This window comes from Amblyraja radiata, chromosome 19 (genome assembly GCF_010909765.2).
Source record: "Amblyraja radiata isolate CabotCenter1 chromosome 19, sAmbRad1.1.pri, whole genome shotgun sequence".
Taxonomy (NCBI): Eukaryota; Metazoa; Chordata; class Chondrichthyes; order Rajiformes; family Rajidae; genus Amblyraja; species Amblyraja radiata.
This window is the reverse complement of record NC_045974.1, coordinates 9,265,636-9,274,532: the sequence shown is the minus strand read 5'-3', so window position 1 is coordinate 9,274,532 and position 8,897 is coordinate 9,265,636. Positions and strand designations below refer to the sequence as shown.

The 8,897-nt window shown below is 45.6% G+C and overlaps 1 long non-coding RNA gene across 1 annotated transcript; it reads left to right on the top strand.

Moving 5' to 3' along the window:
* The first annotated feature begins 421 nt into the window (after positions 1-421).
* On the top strand, positions 422-8,248 carry LOC116984211. The gene is made up of 3 exons (XR_004414920.1): positions 422-464; positions 1,589-1,592; positions 8,216-8,248. It is a non-coding gene; the product is annotated as an uncharacterized LOC116984211 (long non-coding RNA).
* The last annotated feature ends 649 nt before the right edge of the window (positions 8,249-8,897 follow it).

Sequence of the window (8,897 nt, the reverse complement as noted above, 5' to 3'; positions counted from 1 at the left end):
CAACTGGGAAGAAACTGACCCTGAATCTGTGACCCTTCTGTGTCCCTTGTGTGATGGGAGAGTGGAGAAGATAGAGAAGGAGGAATAGCCCATTTCACCCCCACAAGCCTGGCCCATCATTTAATGAGATCGTGGCTGATCTTTTTAACTTTGGAGCCACTTTCCTGTGCTTGCCTCAAATCGTGTGGCTGTCATATTATTTAAACTTGGCGTTGAAAATATACAGTGACAGGACCCCTGGAGTCCACTTGTGCAGAGAATTAGAAAGGTTCACTGGCCTCAGCTAAATGAGACTGCATAGACTGCATAGGATGTCTAAGAGGCTGGAGAACATGGACAGGGGGCGTTTTGTGTCATGGCACTTCTTCAGACTGCTACATTTTGAAGAAAGGTCCTGGCCTAATACATCAGCTGCCCATTCCCAGAGATGCTGCCTGGCCTGCTGAGTTCCTCCAGCACTTTGTGTTCTCTGTAAGATTCCAGCATCTGTAGTTCTTTGTGTGCGGATTTTCCCCGCCAGCTGTCATAGGCTCTTAACTGAGCAGGAGTATTGATATAAAGCCAAGAAGATCCAAGATAATTGAAGATTTTATCCATTATTTTTTGTCTTTTTATCTCTGGCTTTTGTCCAGCCATCTGCCCATCAAGATCCCCCAAGGATGTTTCCATTAGTGGGAGAGTCTAGAGGTCACAGCTTCAGAATTAAAGGACGTTCTTTTAGGAAGCAGATGATGAGAAATCTCTTTTGTCAGTGGGTAGTGAATCTGTGGAATTCTTTGCCACAGAAGGCCGTAGAGGCCAGGTCAGTGGATGTTTATAAGGCAGAGGTAGATGGATTCTTAATTAGTATGGGTATCAGAGGTTAAGGGGAGAAGGCAGGAGAATGGGGTTATAGACAATAGACAATATTAGGAGGAAGAGAGATCAGCCATGATTGAATGGCGGAGAAGACATGATGGGCCGAATGGCCTAATTCTATAGTTCCTTGTTTCTGCCCTTTACATCATTTTGTGTCTATCTTCGATTTAAGCCAGCACCACCTGCAGTTATTTCCTATAGAGATAGATAGATAGATAGATAGATAGATAGATAGATAGATAGATAGATAGATAGATAGATAGATAGATAGATAGATAGATAGATAGATAGATAGATAGATAGATAGATAGATAGATAGATAGATAGATAGATAGATAGATAGATAGATAGATAGATAGATAGATAGATCTACAAACACACACAAAAACATTCAATAATAGGTCAAAAAGACAAAACCCCTCACGTCTATGTAGTTACAAGACACAGTATTTGCAGTAAAACTCCAATAATTCAGCACTCAATTGTTCACAGCCCCTGATGGTTCAGTATCTGGCTGTCTTGTTTGTCTGAACTGTGAATGGAGATTGGCTGATATGATAGCTGGTATGATGCATCTGTTGTAAAACAACAGAGATACAGAGTTAAGTGATCTCTTCCATTCAAAGGGGTAGCCATTGTCTATTGTCTATTCTGTGCCTTCACTTAGCCTTGAGAGGAGAAAAATAAACTTGAGCCTAAAGCTGTGGATGAGGGTGGAATGAAGCACAAGTGTGGTGCTCTGTGATCAAACAGCCTTCTTATCCACATCTACAAGGTGATCACATCTATAAAGTGATCACTTAGAGTCATAGAGCTTGGAAACAGGCCCTTCATCCCTACTTGCCCATGCCAACCAAGATGTGCCCACACCAGTCCCACCTGCGCGTGTTTGGCCCATATCCCTCTAAACCTTTCTTATTTGCTTGGGTGGAGGTGAATACTGTCTTGGTCTCATAACCTCCAAGGCACTCTGGAGAAACTCATTGCAGAAGCTTGAAAACTTCATAACTATTTGACGTCAGCTATTGAGCACACAAGGAACTGTGGATATTGATATTCAAAAAAACCCTACAAGTGTTGGAGTAACTCAGCGGGTCCAGTAGGACATGGACAGGCAAGGTTTTGGGCAGGAACCCTTCTTCAGAATGGATGGGCAACGTTTTGGGTTGGGATCTTTCTTCAGAATGGACAGGCAAGGTTTTGGGCAGGAACCCTTCTTCAGCATGGATAAGCACCGTTTTGGGTCGGGATCCTTCTTCAGACTTCTTCAGGCTGTTTGCATTAGTACCACCTTTCACTTGCCAGACTTTGTCCCACCGCCAACCTCTCTTCCAGCCTTCTTCCCCCCCTACTACAATCAGTCTGAAGAAGGATCCCAACCCGAAACGTCACCCAATCTTGTCCTCCGGAGCTGCTAACCTGGCTCGTTAAGTTACCCCGACGCTTTGTATCTCATTTTTTGACATTTGCTGGGGAATTATTTCAGTAAAACAAGTTAGTCTAAAGTTTGTTTGTCGATTTTCTTTTGCCACAGAAGGCAATATATGGTGGAATGCCCAGGAGACAGATGGACAGACTGTGACGCTGATCTTAAGGCAAACAGTTCAGAAGGCTGGGAATAGCTAATTAAGAACATCGAGGACATATAATAGAAATCACATATGCTGCCCTGGTTTTACTTTGTACAAGGTGCAGCTGCAGAGTAGATTAAGTTACATATGGCTGATTAATAAAGGAAGCTATGGTGTTGAAGGAACTGTGTGATTGATCTCTGCACGCTTGGCTCCAATACTCCAAGTGGTTTGTACACTTAATATACCACCCAAGAAAATTCTGAATGAGAGGAAATAGATCGGGTAGACGCAGAGTCTCTTGCCCAGAGTAGGTGAATCGAGGGTCAGAGGACATGGGTTTACGGTGAAGGGGAAAAGATTTAACAGGAATCTGAGGGGTAGCTTTTTCACACAAAGGGTGGTGGATGTATGGAACGAGCTGCCAGAGGAGCTACATTAGACAGGTACGTGGATGGGACTGCATTGGAGGGATATGGACCAAATGCTGGTAGGTGGGACTGGGACATGTTGGCCGGTGTGGGCGAGTTGGGCCGAAGGGCCTGTTTCTACATTGCATCACTCTATGACCCTATGACTCTAGGACACCGACCTGGTTTCAATATCCCTGACACATTCTGCGTTTCTTGGGTTTAGATTAGAGATACGGCGCGGAAACAGGCCATTCGGCCCACCGAGTCCACACAGACCAGCAATCCCCGCACATTAACACTACCCTGGTCACAATGTAGGGACAATTTACACTTATACCAAGCCAGTTAACTTACAAACCTGTACGCCTTTGGAGTGTGGGAGGAAACCGAAGATATCGGAGAAAACCCACGTGATTATGAGTGGAAACGTACAAACTCCATACAGACAGCACCCGTAGACAGGATCGAACACTGTCTCTGGTGCTGTAAGACCTGTAAGGTAGCAAGTCTATCGCTGCGCCACCGTGCCGCGCAGTCCCGTTGGGAATTTTCCATTTGGTGCTATCTATTGCCAAGTTCAATGTTTGACACTCTGGTATGTTATATTGGTAAAGGAATTTAGTTTAGTTTAGTTTAGAGGTACTACATGGAAACAGGCCCTTTGGCCCACCAAGTCAACTCCGACCATCGATCACCCTTTCACACAAGGTCTATGTTACCCCATGTTCATACCCTGCACACCAGGGGTAATTTACAGAAGCTAATTAACCTAGAAACCGTACTGGCCAGCATGGTGGGACAGCGGTGGAGTTGCTGGGTTTCCTCCCACACTCTAAAGACGTGCAGGTTTGTAGGCTAATTGGCTTATAATTGGTAAAATTATAAATTGTGCCTTGTGTGTGCAGGATTGTGCAAGTGCATGCGGATCGCTGGCCGGCACAGACTCGGTGGGCCGAACGAACTGTTTCCACGCTGTATCTCTAAACAAAAACTTAACTAAACCTGCACATGTTTGGAAACAACGTCAACGTCACTGTATGTCGTTGCCACTTGCGGGCGGAGCACTAAGGCAAATTCCTTGTATGTGAATACTTGGCCAATAAACTTATTCATTCATTCATTCATTCATTCATTTATTCATTCATTCAAAGTGGATGGAAACCAGAGCACCCGCAGAAAACCCACTCAGTCAAAGACAGAACGTACAAACTCCAGCACAGGATTACACCTACAGCTCTAGCGCTGTGAGGCAGCAGCTCTACCTCTGTGCCACTGTTCTAACTGCGCCTATTTTCTCCAGCTGTTTGCCTCACAAACAGGCAAAAATATTCAGCATGGAAATGGTCCCATAGTACCTAGATATTAAAATTGATTCATATTTCAATTTCTTCAGACTGACTCAAGTTGAAAATGATATAAAGAAACTGATAGTATTGAAATGCCGTTCTCACAAGGAAACTAGCTTGAGGTTTTTTTGTTGCAAACATTTTGAATGGTAAGTGCAATCATTTTTACAATTAATGCTGAGTAATTTATTTTATTGATTTAGATATAATCTATGATGCATTTTATTGCATGGAAAATAATTAAAAGAGGATGGGACAAATATTGCATCCTGATAAAAATCTACTGAATAATGGATAATTGTGCATTTTATTATTAAACTAATTCTGGCAATAAACTATCCATATAGCAACTTTCATTGTGTAAATGGCTAAGGCAGCGGTATCTCTGGTGCTATCTTGTTATTAATGGCGCCGTTTGAGGGCAGCCTCTGCCTACAGTCTGTCTATTTTTTTCACCTGTTTGTTATTTTAAGTCCGTATGTTTTGGAGGTTTTGTTAGTCTTTTTATGTGGGGAAGGGGGGGCAGGGTAAAGGGGGAACTGTTTCTCAGTCTCTTCCTGGCGAGGATGCGACTATTCTCCGCCCCCTCGCATCTTCGCCCCCTCCTCGCGGCCTTTCCTACCGGTGACCGGCCAAAGCTTCAGCAGCGGCAGCGCTGAATTAACATCGCGGAGCCTTACTGGGGATTGCTTGTTGAAGCTCCGGGCCTGTTGGGCCTGCTGCTTCAACATCGTGGAGCTGTGGTGCGGAGATTCCAGCTGCGGGCGGCGCCGAACAACATCGCAGAGTCCCGGTGGTCCCTATGCCGAGGGCGCCAGTGTGAATCTCCGCCCAGCACGGCCTGTGGACTTCGGGAGCCATGGTCTCCGGTAGGAAGTGACCAATTTGGAACTCCTAACCGCTGAGAGTGTTCTCCGTTCCGACGTCGGAGTTTCGATCATCCCGGCGAGAGGGCCTGAAACATCGGGGCCTCCGACCACGGGTGAACAAGGAGGAAGATGGCTGGACTTTATTGCCTTCCCTCACAGTGGGAAACATTGATTCTACTGTGTGAGGATGTCTATGTTAAATTCTATCGTGTGTTGTGTTCCTTTTTTATTCGTGTGGCTGTATGGCAACCCAAGTTTCACTGTACTAATTGGTGCATGTGACAATAAATGTCAACTTGAACTTGAACTTGAACTAATGTAAAGAAGACTTTCAATTACTAAAGGGCCTGTCCCACGAGCATGCGACCTGCATGTGGCAAGCACGACCAAACCGGAGCGGGGGCCGCGCGGAGGTCGAGTGAGTGACGTGAAGTTCGAGCGAAGTCCGTGGGAAGTTCGCGCGTGACGTACGCCGTCGAGACGCTGCGCATGCCCGTTGAGGCGGTGCGTACGGCGTTGAGGCGGCTGCGGGCTGGCAGGCCGTTGCCGCACGGAATTTTTTAACATAGTCAGTTTTTCGGAGCCCCGCGCGATGTCGGGACCAGCTCCGCACAACTCCATACGGCTCCGGTGATCGAAGTGGGACCGGCCCCGCGAGGCATATGGCTCAAGCGACCACGTTAGGTCGCGCTTGCCGCATGGAGTCGCATGCTCGTGGGACAGGCCCTTTAATGTTTTCAATTACCATGGTTAATTAGTCAGTGCATTAACGCTGCAGTAAATATCATGGAACACAGAACAGTACAATGAGGAATAGGTCCTTCGACCTACAATGTCCATGCTGAAGATAATGGTTAAGCTAATGTCCAGATTAGACACATAATGTTGGAATAACTCAGTGGGTCAGGCAGCATCTCTGGAAAAAAGGAATAGGTGATTTTTTCAGGACGAGACCCTTCTTCAGACTAAGAGTCTATCTTCTGTTTAAATGTTGCACCTCAATCCATTGCCTTAGCTCAGTAGCATCCTTCTTTCATCTATAATGTATCCTCTTCCAGACACTTCATTTGGTGTGGCACAGTGGCGTAGCTGGTAGAGCTCCTGTCTCACCATGCCGGAGACGTGGGTTCGATCCTGACTACGGGTGCTGTCTGTGTGGAGTTTGCACGTCCTCCCTGGGACCACGTGGGTTTCCTCCTGGCGTTATCCACACATCACAAGGCTCAATGTCAACGTTTGAGACTGCAATTGCTAATATTTTCCTAAATTACATGGTATTGGGCGGCACAGCGGTAGACTTGCCAGAGCCCCAGGTCCCGGGTTCGATCCTGACTACGGGTGCTTGTCTGTGCGGAGTTTGTACGTTCTCTTCGTGTCCTGCGTGGGTTTTCTCCGAGATCTTCTGTTTCCTGCCACACTCCCAAGACGTACAGGTTTGTAGGTAAATTGGCTTGGTGTAAATGTAAATTGTCCCTAGTGTGCGTAGATAGTGTTAGTGTGCGGGGATCGCTGGTCAGTGCGGACTCGGTGGGCCGAAGGGCCTGTTTTCGTGCTGTATCTCTAAATTAAACTAAACTACAGAACGACACAAGATTCCACAACTCCTCCTACGCTACTAATGCAGCAAAGACACAATTGGTCTGACTCTGCTCAAATCTCTTGGGGGCAAACGGAAGAGCTGCAGCTTAGACAAAAAATGAATGACGAGCCAGTGTGGAGAGAAAAACATATTCAGGAACATGCCGTAGTACACATGTTAACACCAGTTAATAAATCTGACATTTAAAAATGGGACGTGGGAGAGATGGCTGAATTATGTGGTACAAAGTTTAAAATGAAATTACATTTGGAGTTGCATTACTGAATTCTTGCAAGTGGTATAGAATGAAAGCATCATAGATGTTTAGACTGTGTTCCATGGATTGATACAGCTGAGACTGGAAATGACACATGACTCCATTGAGTTCAGTCATGGAATGACACTTCACGACAGCCAGAAACATAAATTCCTTTGAGAATGCCAAAGAAAACCAAACAATAGATTCAATCTGTAGATTTTCAAAACTGGAATGCAGTGTAGCGCATGTTTATGCAGGACATATGTTTGATGTATGCTCATACGCTCAATATGGATAGAGTCTGGTGTAAACAAGATGCATGTTTTAGCAGTTCTCTGTGTTTTTTTAAAATCAATTAGCGATATTCCTGGCATGATCCTATACATACATTACAGCCGCATTACCAGATCCAATATTATAGAAACATAGAAAATCGGTGCAGGAGTAGGCCATTCGGCCCTTCGAGCCTGCACCGCCATTCAATATGATCATGGCTGATCATCCAACTCGGTATCCTGTACCTGCCTTCTCTCCATACCCCCTGATCCCTTTAGCCACAAGGGCCACATCTAACTCCCTCTTAAATATAGCCAAAGAACTGGCCTCAACTACCTTCTGTGGCAGAGAATTCCAGAGGTTCACCACTCTGTGCGAAAAATGTTTTCCTCATCTCGGTCCTAAAAGATTTCCCCCTTATCCTTAAACTGTGACCCCTTGTTCAGGACCCCTTGTTATGGTTTATAAGCGTGGTGGTGCAGTGGTAAAGTTGCTGCCTTACAGCGCTAGAGACCCGGGTTCGATCCTGACTACGGGTGCTGTTTGTGCGGAGTTTGTATGTTCTCCTTGTGACCCGCATGGATTTTTTATTAAAAAGCAGATGGTTGGACAAAAACCAGAGATTAAAACAGAAGGTCATAGAATCATAGAGTCTGACAGCATGGAAACAGGCCGATCGGCCCAACATGCCCACATTGGCCAAGATGTTCCCTCTACGCTAGTCCCACCTGCCTGTTTGGCCCATATCACTCTAAACCTGTCCTATCCATGTACCTGTCTAAATGTTTCTTAAACATTGCAGTAGGACCTGCCTCAACTACCTCCTCTGGCAGCCCGTTCCACACACCTACCACCCTTTGCGTGAAAAAATCACTCCTCAGATTCTCATTAAATCTTTGGTCCACTGGTTCAGTGTTCCACTACTCTGGGCAATAGACTCTGTGCATCTACCCAATCTGTTCCTCTCTGGTGTAAGATAAAAGGATTGAAGAGTTGTGAATCAGAATTTCCACAACCCACTGAGTTACTCCAGCATGTATGAAGTGCCCTTTTTTGTAAACTATAATCTGCAGTTCCTTGTTTCGCCACCTACAGTATCACTTGCCATGTTTTGCCCTTACCTCTCTTTACAAGATTTTTCCCATGTCCTACAATCAGTCTGAAGCAGTGTCCCGACCCAAAACATCACCTATCCGTTCCCAACCCATCATGTCATCTGTCCATTCCCTCCACAGATGTTGCCTGGCCCACTGCGTTACTCCAGAGCTTTGTGTTTTACTCATGATTTCAGCATCTGCAGTTCCTTATGCCTTGAAATCCATGCTAATATATTATTCCATTTCACAACCCCTCACCTTGTTGGCTGCCCTTTGAAAGTCAGAAGCAAATATTTTCAATAACTTTTCCATATTCATATAAGCAGTTACACAATCAAAAAAAAAAAAGGATGGCCCGGTGGCACAGTGGTATTGTTGCCTTACAGCGGCAGAGGCATGGATTCAATCCTGGCTGCAGCTGCTTGGCTGTACGGAGTTTGTACGTTCTCCCCGTGACTTGCGTGGGTTTTCTCCAAGAACCGGTTTCCTCCCACTCTCCAAAGACGCACAGGTTTGTAGGTTAATTGGCTTTGGTATATATGTATCCCTAGTGTAGGATAGTGTTAATGTGCGAGGATCGCTGGTCGGTGCGGACTCAGCGAGCCAAAGTGTTCCCACGCTGTATCTCT